Source organism: Bufo gargarizans, chromosome 5 (assembly GCF_014858855.1).
Source record: "Bufo gargarizans isolate SCDJY-AF-19 chromosome 5, ASM1485885v1, whole genome shotgun sequence".
NCBI lineage: Eukaryota > Metazoa > Chordata > Amphibia > Anura > Bufonidae > Bufo > Bufo gargarizans.
Window position 1 is genome coordinate 103,837,763 of NC_058084.1, and position 12,102 is coordinate 103,849,864.

Consider the following 12,102-nt stretch of genomic DNA (forward strand, 5'->3'; position numbering starts at 1 on the left):
TGTCATCTGAAGATCCCCCCATAGCACTGTCATGCCATCCACAGATGCCCCCATAACAGTGCCATCCACAACAGCGCCATTCACAGATGCCCCCATAACAGTGCAATACACAGATCCCCATAACAGTGTCATCCACAGACCACCACTAGTTCAAAACCCACCAAAAGCACACTTTTTGGTTAAAAATATATATTTTGTTCCCACATGTGAATGTCCCCGTAATTTTTTATTTTAACTTCCTCACGACCGCCGTACGCAGGATTGCGTCTTCGCGGCGGTCGTGCTCTTCTGAGTGGACGCGCCGGCGCGTCCTCTCGCGAGACGCGAGATTTCCGGGTATGCCGGCCCGCGCATGCGCATCGCGGGCCGGCAAAATTCAAAGAAGAAGTTCGTCATCAACCTGCCGGCCACGATCATTGGCTGGCAGGTTGATGATTTTCAAAAAATCCAATCAGCAGCCATTTAACCCCACATATTAGTAAATATGATGGGGTTATATGGCTGCTCTGCTCCTCTGCTCCTTCTTTTGGTCGGTTGGTTCCAGGAGAGGAGCAGAGGAGCACATCATTACTGTGAGTACCCACTACAGTACACTTAGCCCCCAGATCACCTCCCAGCACCCAATTAACCCTTTGATCACCCCTTCTTGCCCCTGTCAATCACTAGTGAAAAGGAAAAAAAGTGATCAGTGCAAACTGTCACTTTTTTTTTCCACTGTTATTGACCGTTAGGTTTTAGGTATAGTTTAGGTCCCTTGGTTAGGTAGTTAGCGATCAGTTAGCGCCCAGCCCACCGCACCGCAGTCCGTTATTCGCTGATTAGCGTATCGCTAATCAGCATTTGTACTTTTATAGTATCTGTAAGTGATCAAAACTGATCACGGTCAGATCTATAATAGTACTAGTGTCACTTTAGCTCGCCCTCCACCCAAAACGCAGTGTTTGCCCGATCAGGCCTGATCGGTCGCCCACACGTGCGTTCGCCCACGCCCGCCCCACCGCAGTGACAAAAAAATTTTTTTTTTTGATCACTGCACATTCACTTTACACGCACTGCGGCGATAAAAAAATCAGTTTTGATATTTTTTATCAACCGCAGCGGCCTCCGGTACTTCGCTAGCCTCCCCTTTGTAAGACAGGCTTGCTTTTTTTTCTTGGGTAGTCTCAGGGAATACCCCGAAATTTAGTTGCCCACATGTCTAACAGGGGGTATTCCTCTGAAGAGGCCTACAGGCTTCTGACCCAGTCGGATGAGGAGTGGGAACCCTCATCTGATGAATCCAGCGGGTCAGAATACGAACCTGTAGAAAGCAGTGGCTCTCTGACCCAAAGTTCGGACGAGGAGGTTGAGGTCCCTGATAGCAGCAGGCGTACCCGGCCCCGTGTCGCTAGACCACAGGTTGCGCAGGATCCGCTTCAAGAGCAGCAGAGTGGGGAGGCATACACCAGCAGCCCAGCCCTCCCTGGACCTAGTACCAGCACTGCCGTACAACATGGTGAAGTGGCGAGCACCAGAAGGGCAGTTGAAGCTGGTACGGTGGCACGTGCAGTAGTGACCCCGTCGCAGCCACCGCAAAGACGTGCCCGTAGAGCCCCTAGAATCCCAGAGGTGCTGGCAAACCCTGATTGGCAGTCCCCAACTTCAGCCGCACCCGTAGTTTTCCCTTTCACTGCCCAGTCTGGAGTTCGGGTTGAGACAGCTCAGATCGGTTCGGCCCTGGGATTTTTTGAGCTGTTCTTGACTGCGGAGCTTTTAGACTTAGTTGTGGCCGAAACAAACAGATATGCCACACAATTTATAACCGCTAACCCGGGAAGCTCTTATGCCCAGCCTTTCCGGTGGAAACCAGTCCAAGTTTCCGAAATTAAAACTTTTCTGGGCCTCCTCCTCAACATGGGCCTGACAAAAAAGCATGAATTGCGGTCATATTGGTCCACGAACCCAATTCATCACATGCCCATGTTCTCTGCTGCTATGTCCAGGACACGATTTGAGACCATCCTGCGTTTCCTGCACTTTAGTGATAACAGCACCTCCCGTCCCAGGGCCCACCCTGCTTTTGACCGGCTCCACAAAATTCGGCCCCTCATAGACCATTTCAACCTGAAATTTTCAGATATTTATACCCCAGAGCAAAACATCTGCGTAGACGAGTCCCTTATACATTTTACCGGGCGCCTTGGCTTCAAACAATACATCCCAAGCAAGCACGCCCGGTATGGGGTCAAATTGTATAAGCTCTGTGAAAGGGCCACAGGCTATACCCACAAATTTCGGGTCTATGAGGGAAAAGATCAGACCCTGGAGCCGGTCGGTTGCCCTGACTACCTGGGGAGCAGTGGGAAGACAGTTTGGGACTTGGTGTCACCCTTATTCGGCAAGGGGTACCATCTTTATGTGGACAATTTCTACACAAGTGTGGCCCTCTTTAGGCATTTGTTTCTAGAACGGATTGGCGCCTGTGGTACCGCGCGAACTAGTCGCGCGGGCTTCCCCCAACGGCTCGTTAGCACCCGTCTTGCAAGGGGGCAGAGGGCCGCACTGTGTAACGAAGAACTGCTCGCGGTGAAATGGAGAGACAAGCGTGACGTTTACATGCTCTCCTCCATTCACGCAGACACGACAATACAAATTGAGCGAGCAACCCGTGTCATTGAAAAGCCCCTCTCAGTCCACGACTATAACCTCCACATGGGAGGGGTCGACTTCAATGACCAGATGTTGTCTCCGTATTTAGTTTCCCGACGCACCAGACGCTGGTATAAGAAGGTGTCTGTATATTTAATTCAATTGGCTCTGTACAATAGTTTTGTTCTCTACAGTAAGGCTGGGAGAACTGGATCCTTCCTCAAATTTCAGGAAGAGATCATCGCGAACCTCCTGTATCCAGGAGGTTCCGTGGCCCCATCCACCAGTGTAGTTAGCCGTCTACACGAGCGACACTTCCCCAGTGTCGTTGCTGGTACCTCAAACCGACCGCCACCCCGAAAAAAATGTCGTGTCTGTAGCAGGAGTGGAATAAGGCGTGACACCCGCTATTTCTGTCCTGACTGTCCGGACCACCCTGCCCTATGCTTTGGAGAGTGTTTCCGGAAGTACCACTCACAGGTACACTATTAGCATAGGGATCATCTCACCAGGATAGGCACACAGGGCTATTAGGGCCCATTCACTCACAGCTGCTGCAAACGTCTCCTTTCACATGGGACAAAGTGCATAACGCACTTCGCCACATCTTTGGGCGATTTGCGCTTTGCACATTGTCCCATGGGGAAGGAGAGGTTTGTTCTATAAAGGTAAAAAAACAAAAAAAAAAAAACAGGTAAGCAAACAGGTTAATGTTTAGTTCCAAAAGTTAAAGTTACATGTTCTGTTCCAAAGTTAATAAAATTATTGCGTTGTGGCCTGGTTTTTTCTTTTTTTTTTCTTTTTTTACCTTCCAGGTGGACCAACCGATCGACCAGCTGCAGCACCGATGTGCATTCTGACAGAAGCATTGCGCTGCTGTCAGATTACACGCAAGTCGGTGTATGCGGCGCTGCAAGACGGGATTTTCTCCTCTGCAGTGACAGATACGTTTGCTGAGGCATACGAGCTGAGGAGGAGGCGGCGTTCCTATGCTTTGGCAAGCACTTTGTATATATATATATATATATATATATATATAAAAAAAAATCCCGGCAATGATTTATTCATCCACATCGATTGATGCGAATGGAGAAATCTGGTTTGCCAGGGCATACGAGCTAAGTGGGTATGGATGTAGGGCGGAGCTCCTATGTCCTGGCAGACGCCTTTCCCCTCCATTTTTTTTTTTTTGGCAGCGATTTTTTCATCCACATTGATCGATGCGAATGAAGAAATCTGTGCCGTTCATTTTTTTCTTTCAGCCCAGAGGCTGAACGGAAAAAAAAATCTCATTACCTGTATGCTCAATATAAGGAGAATAGCAGAAACTCCTAATGCTGGCCATACATGTAATGATTGCGGAGACCCTCAAATGCCAGGGCAGTACAAACACCCCACAACTGACCCCATTTTGGAAAGAAGACACCCCAAGGTATTTGCTGAGGGGCATATTGAGTCCATGAAAGATTGAAATTTTTGTCCTAAGTTAGCGGAAAGTGAGACTTTGTGAGAAAAAACAAAAAAATATCAATTTCCGCTAACTTATGCGAAAAAAAAAAAAATTCTATGAACTTGCCAGGCCCCTCATTGGATACCTTGGGGTGTCTTCTTTCCAAAGTGGGGTCACATGTGGGGTATTTATACTGCCCTGGCTTTTTAGGGGCCCTAAAGCGTGAGAAGAAGTCTGGGATCCAAATGTCTAAAAATGCCCTCCTAAATAGAATTTGGGCACCTTTGCGCATCTAGGCTGCAAAAAAGTGTGACACATCTGGTATCGCCGTACTCAGAAGAAGTTGGGGAATGTGTTTTGGGGTGTCATTTTACATATACCCATGCTGGGTGAGAAAAATATCTTGGTCAAATGCCAACTTTGTATAAAAAAATGGGAAAAGTTGTCTTTTGCCAACATATTTCTCTCACCCAGCATGGGTATATGTAAAATGGCACCCCAAAACACATTCCCCAACTTCTCCTGAGTACGGCGATACCAGATGTGTGACACTTTTTTGATGCCAAGGTGGGCAAAGGGGCACATATTCCAAAGTGCACCTTTCGGATTTTGCAGGCCATTTTTTACACATTTTGATTGCAAAGTACTTCTCACACATTTGGGCCCCTAAATTGCCAGGGCAGTATAACTACCCCACAAGTGACCCCATTTTGGAAAGAAGACACCCCAAGGTATTCCGTGAGGGGCATGGTGAGTTCCTAGAATTTTTTTTTTTTTGTCGCAAGTTAGTGGAATATGAGACTTTGTAAGAAAATAAATAAATAAAAAATCATCATCATTTTCCGCTAACTTGTGACAAAAAAAAAAAAATTCGAGGAACTCGCAGTGCCCCTCACGGAATACCTTAGGGTGTCTTCTTTCCAAAATGGGGTCACTTGTGGCGTAGTTATACTGCCCTGGCAATTTAGGGGCCCATATGTGTGAGAAGAACTTTGCAATCAAAATGTGTAAAAAATGGCCTGCAAAATCCGAAAGGTGCACTTTGGAATATGTGCCCCTTTGCCCACCTTGGCAGCAAAAAAGTGTGACACATCTGGTATCGCCGTACTCAGGAGAAGTTGGGGAATGTGTTTTGGGGTGTCATTTTACATATACCCATGCTGGGTGAGAAAAATATCTTGGTCAAATGCCAACTTTGTATAAAAAAATGGGAAAAGTTGTCGTTTGCCAAGATATTTCTCTCACCCAGCATGGGTATATGTAAAATGACACCCCAAAACACATTCCCCAACTTCTCCTGAGTACGGCGATACCAGATGTGTGACACTTTTTTGATGCCAAGGTGGGCAAATGGGCGCATATTCCAAAGTGCACCTTTCGGATTTCACCGGTCATTTTTTACAGATTTTGATTGCAAAGTACTTCTCACACATATGGGCCCCTAAATTGCCAGGGCAGTATAACTACGCCACAAGTGACCCCATTTTGGAAAGAAGACACCCCAAGGTATTCCGTGAGGGGCATGGCGAGTTCCTAGAATTTTTTATTTTTTGTCGCAAGTTAGTGGAATATGAGACTTTGTAAGGAAAAAAGAGAAAAAAAAAAAATCATCATTTTCCGCTAACTTGTGACAAAAAATAAAAAATTCTAGGAACTCGCAGTGCCCCTCACGGAATACCTTGGGGTGTCTTCTTTCCAAAATGGGGTCACTTGTGGGGTAGTTATACTGCCCTGGCAATTTAGGGGCCCATATGTGTGAGAAGTACTTTGCAATCAAAATCTGTAAAAAATGACCGGTGAAATCCGAAAGGTGCACTTTGGAATATGCGCCCCTTTGCCCACCTAGGCTGCAATAAAGTGTCACACATGTGGTATCGCCGTACTCAGGAGAAGTTGGGGAATGTGTTTTGGGGTGTCATTTTACATATACCCATGCTGGGTGAGAAAAATATCTTGGTCAAATGCCAACTTTGTATAACAAAATGGGAAAAGTTGTCTTTTGCCAAGATATTTCTCTCACCCAGCATGGGTATATGTAAAATGACACCCCAAAACACATTCCCCAACTTCTCCTGAGTACGGCGATACCACATGTGTGACACTTTTTTGCTGCCAAGGTGGGCAAAGGGGCGCATATTCCAAAGTGCACCTTTCGGATTTCACCGGTCATTTCTTACACATTTTGATTGCAAAGTTCTTCTCACACATTTGGGCCCCTAAATTGCCAGGGCAGTATAACTACCCCACAAGTGACCCCATTTTGGAAAGAAGACACCCCAAGGTATTCTGTGAGGGGCATGGTGAGTTCCTAGAATTTTTTATTTTTTGTCGCAAGTTAGTGCAATATGAGACTTTGTAAGAAAAAAATAAAAAAAATAAAATCATCATCATTTTCCGCTAACTTGTGACAAAAAATAAAAAGTTCTATGAACTCACTATGCCCATCAGCGAATACCTTAGGGTGTCTACTTTCCGAAATGGGGTCATTTGTGGGGGTTTTCTACTGTCTGGGCATTGTAGAACCTCAGGAAACATGACAGGTGCTCAGAAAATCAGAGCCGTTTCAAAAAGCGGAAATTCACATTTTTGTACCATAGTTTGTAAATGCTATAACTTTTACCCAAACCATTTTTTTTTTGCCCAAACATTTTTTTTTATCAAAGACATGTAGAACTATAAATTTAGCGAAAAATTTATATATGGATGTCGTTTTTTTTTTGCAAAATTTCACAGCTGAAAGTGAAAAATGTCATTTTTTTGCAAAAAAATCGTTACATTTTGATTAATAACAAAAAAAGTAAAAATGTCAGCAGCAATAAAATACCACCAAATGAAAGCTCTATTAGTGAGAAGAAAAGGAGGTAAAATTCATTTGGGTGGTAAGTTGCATGACCGAGCGATAAACGGTGAAAGTAGTGTAGTGCCGAAGTGTAAAAAGTGGCCTGGTCATGAAGGGGGTTTCACCTAGCGGGGCTGAAGTGGTTAAAGGGCTTCTGTCACCCCACTAAAGTGATATTTTTTTTTTGGGCTGGTGAAATTAGTTATATTGCGATATATCACAATATAATTGTGTCACTGAGGCCTCATGCACACGGACGTTTTTTTTCACGGTCCGCAAAACGGGGTTCCGTTGGTCCGTGATCCGTGACCGTTTTTCCGTCCGTGGGTCTTCCTTGATTTTTGGAGGATCCACGGACAGGAAAAAAAAGTCATTTTGGTGTCAAAACGGATCCGTCCTGAATTACAATGCAAGTCAATGGGGACGGATCCATTTGATGTTGACACAATATGGTGCCATTTCAAACGGATCCGTCCCCATTGACTTTCAATGTAAAGTCTGGAGTTCTGTTATACCATCGGATTGGAGTTTTCTCCAATCCGATGGTATATTTTAACTTGTAGCGTCCCCATCACCATGGGAACGCCTCTATGTTAGAATATACTGTCGGATATGAGCTACATCGTGAAACTCATTTCCGACAGTATATTCTAACACAGAGGCGTTCCCATGGTGATGGAGACGCTTCAGGTTAGAATATACAAAAAAACTGTGTACATGACTGTCCCCTGCTGCCTGGCAGGTGCTGCCAGGCAGCAGGGGGCAGACCCCCCCCCCCCCTGTTTTTAACTCATTGGTGGCCAGTGGGCCCCCCCTCCCCTGTTGTTAACTCGTTGGTGGCCAGTGTGCGCACCCCCCTCCCTCCCTCCCTCTATTGTAATAATAGCATTGGGGCCAGTGTGCGCGCCCCCCCAACCCCCCTCCCTCCCTCTATTGTAATAATAGCATTGGGGCCAGTGTGCGCGCCCCCCCCCCCCCCCCCCCGATCATCGGTGGCAGCGGATTGGAAGATTCATACTTACCTGGCTGCTGGCTGCTGCGATCTCTGTGTCCGGCCGGGAGCTCCTCCTACTGGTAAGTGACAGGTCTGTGCGGCGCATTGCTGTCACTTACCAGTAGGAGGAGCTCCCGGCCGGACGCAGACATCGCAGCAGCCAGCAGCCAGGTAAGTATGAAAATCTTCTACTCCGCTGCCACCGATGATCGGGGGGGGGGGGGGGTGTGCGCACACTGGCCCCAATGCTATTATTACAATAGAGGGAGGGAGGGGGGGGGGGGGTTGGGGGGGTGCGCACACTGGCCCCAATGTATTAAAACAATAGAGGGAGGGAGGGGGGGGTTGGGGGGGCGCGCGCACACTGGCCCCAATGTATTAAAACAATAGAGGGAGGGAGGGGGGTGCGCACACTGGCCACCAACCAGTTAACAACAGGGGAGGGCGGGGCCGCACAATGATATTCAAACTGGGGAGGGGGGGGGTCTGCCCCCTGCTGCCTGGCAGCCCTGATCTCTTACAGGGGGATATGATAGTACAATTAACCCCTTCAGGTGCCGCACCTGATGGGGTTAATTGTACTATCATATCCCCCTGTAAGAGATCGGGTGCTGCCAGGCAGCAGGGGGCAGTCTTGTACACAGTTTGTAGTGTATTCTAACTAGAAGCGTCCCATCACCATGGGAACGCCTCTGTGTTAGAATATACTGTCGGATCTGAGTTTTCACGAAGTGAAAACTCAGCTCTGAAAAAGCTTTTATGCAGACGGATCTTCGGATCCGTCTGTATGAAACTAAAACCTACGGCCACGGATCACGGACACGGATGCCAATCTTGTGTGCATCCGTGTTCTTTCACGGACCCATTGACTTGAATGGGCCCGTGAACCGTTGGCCGTGAAAAAAATAGGACAGGTCATATTTTTTTCACGGCCAGGAAACACGGCTCACGGATGCGGCTGCCAAACGGTGCATTTTCCGATTTTTCCACGGACCCATTGAAAGTCAATGGGTCCGTGAAAAAAAACGGAAAACGGCACAACGGCCACGGATGCACACAACGGTCGTGTGCATGAGGCCTTACTTTGATCCAGCAGTTTCTTCAAAAAACGAAGTTTTATCATATGTAAATTAGGTCTCTAACAGCAAGTAGGGCGGCTACTTGCTGCTAGCTGCTGCAGAAATCCGCCCTCTCGCCGTGTTGATTGACAGGGCCAGCCGGGATCTCCTCCTCCGGCAGCCCTGTCGGCATTTCAAAAATCGCACGCCTCTGTGGGTTCGGCGCAGGCGCTCTGAGATGAGGAGGCTCGTCTCCTCAGCACTCCCTCAGTGCGCCTGCGCCGATGACGTCTTCTATTTCGGTGATGTCATCGGCGCAGGCGCACTGAGGGAGTTCTGAGGAGACGAGCCTCCTCATCTCAGAGCGCCTGCGCCGAACCCACAGAGGCGCGCGATTTTTGAAATGCCGACAGGGCTGGCCGGAGGAGGAGATCCCGGCTGGCCCTGTCAATCAACACGGCGAGAGGGCGGATTTCTGCAGCAGCTACCAGCAAGTAGCCGCCCTACTTGCTGTTAGAGACCGAATTTACATATGATAAAACTTCGTTTTTTGAAGAAACTGCTGGATCAAAGTAAGTGACACAATTATATTGTGATATATCGCAATATAACTAATTTCACCAGCCCAAAAAAAAAAAATCACTTTAGTGGGGTGACAGAAGCCCTTTAAAGCTGTCTCATGACCTAACCCCTCAGATGAACGCTGTAAAAATAAATTAATAAAAACTGTTCCAAAACATCCAATTTTTGGGTCACCTTGCCCCATAAAGTGTAATAACAAATGAACAAAAAATCATATGTACCCAAAAATGGTACCAATAAAAACCTCAGCTCTTTCTGCAAAAAACTAGCCCCTGCACAAGACGATCGGCAGAAAAATAAAAAACATATGGTGTTCAGAAAATGGACACACAAAAACATACCGTATTTTTCGCCCCATACGACGCAATTTCCCCTCCCCAAAAGTGGGGGAAAGTGCCCCTGCATCTTATGGGGCGATTGCTGGCAATTTACATCGCAGTCTGCGATGTATTAGTGAGGAGGGACTGTAGTAGGCGGGGAGAGCGGCGGGCAGTGCAGGCGCTGTTCTCTGTCCCCGCCGCTCAGTATGTACTGTATTATAGGTAGTGTTAATCATAATATCTAAACTGAATAATGATGCGCTCCCCCTGCTCCCCATGTGTACCGTACTTACATGTCACGCTCCTGTAGTAAGCACTAGCAGCTAGCAGGCAGGCCGGGCAGCCGTAACTCACTGAGGTCACGTGCCTGCTCCGCCTACTTCATTCATAAAGTAGGCGGAGCAGGCACGTGACCTCAGTGAGTTACGGCCGTTCGGCCTGCCAGCTGCTAGTGCTTACTACAGGAGCGTTACATGTAAGTACGGTACACATGGGGAGCAGGGGGAGCGCATCATTATTCAGTTTAGATATTATGATTAACACTACCTATAATACAGTACATACTGAGCGGCGGGGACAGAGAACAGTGCCTGCACTGCCCGCCGCTCTCCCCGCCTACTACAGTCCCTCCCTAGAAATCTGCAGATGGGATAATGATGGGGGGGGTCTGTGGATGGCATTATGATGGGGGGATCTGTGGATGGCATTATGATGGTGGGGGGGATCTGTGGATGGCATTATGATGGGGGGATCTGTGGATGGGACTGTTATGGGGGATATGTGGATGACACTGTTATGTGGGGGATCTGTGGATGGCATTATGATGGGGGGATCTGTGGATGGCATTATGATGTGGATGGGACTGTTATGGGGGATCTGTGGATGACACATATAGCAGTGTCATCCACAGATCCACCACCCTATAATAGTGCCATCCACAGATCCCCCCATCATAATGCCATCCACAGATCCCCCCCACCATCATAATGCCATCCACAGACCCCCCCATCATAATGCCATCCACAGATCCCCCACATAACACTGCCATCCACAGATCCCCCACATAACAGTGCCATCCACAAATCCCCCACCCCATAACAGTGCATCATCCACAGATTCCCCATAATAGTGTCATGCACAGACCACCATTAGTTCAAACCCACCAAAAGCACACCTTTTGGTAAAAAAAAAAATTTCTTCTTATTTTCCTCCTCAGAAACCTAGGTGTGTCTTATAGGGCGCAAAATACGGTAATTTATTTTTCAAAAATGCTTTATTATGTAAACCTCAAACAAACAAACAAACAAAGTAGACATATTTGATATCACTGCGTCCGTAACAACCTGCTATATAAAAATAGCACATGATCTACCCTGTCGGATGAATGTTGTAAAAAATTAAAAATAACAAAACGGTGCCAAAACACAAAAAATTTAATAAAGAGCAATTAAAAATCATATGTACCCCAAAATAGTACCAATAAAACTGCCACCTTATGCCCTAGTTTACAAATTAGGGTCACTTTTTGGGAGTTTCTACTGTAAGGGTACATCAAATGGAACATGACATCTAAAAACCAGTCCAGCAAAATCTGCCTTCCAAAAACCATGCTGCAGTCCTTTCCTTCTGCGCCCTGCCGTGTACTCTTACATCAGTTTACGACCACATGTGGGGTGTTTCTGTAAACTGCAGAGTCAAGGTAATAAATATTGAGTTTTGTTTGGCTGTTAACCCTCAATGTGTTAAAAAAATAATAATAAAATAGAAAATCTGCAAAAAAAAGTGAAATTTTGAAATTTCATCTCCATTTTCCTTTAATCCTTGTGGAACACCTAACATTTGTAAAATCAGTTTTCAGCAACTTCAGGGGCGTAGTTTCTACAATGGGGTCATTTATGGGGGGTATCCACTATGTAAGCCCCACAAAGTAACTTCAGACCTGATACTGGTCCTTAACCACTTCAACCCCCGCTAGCTGAAACACCCTTAATGACCAGGCCACTTTTTACACTTCTGCACTACACTACTTTCATCGTTTATTGCTCGGTCATGCAACTTACCACCCAAATGAATTTTACCTCCTTTTCTTCTCACTAATAGAGCTTTGATTTGGTGGTATTTCATTGCTGCTGACATTTTTATTTTTTTGTTATTAATCGAAATTTAACTATTTATTTGCAAAAAAATGAAATTTTTCACTTTCAGTTGTAAAATTTTGCAAAAAAAAACAA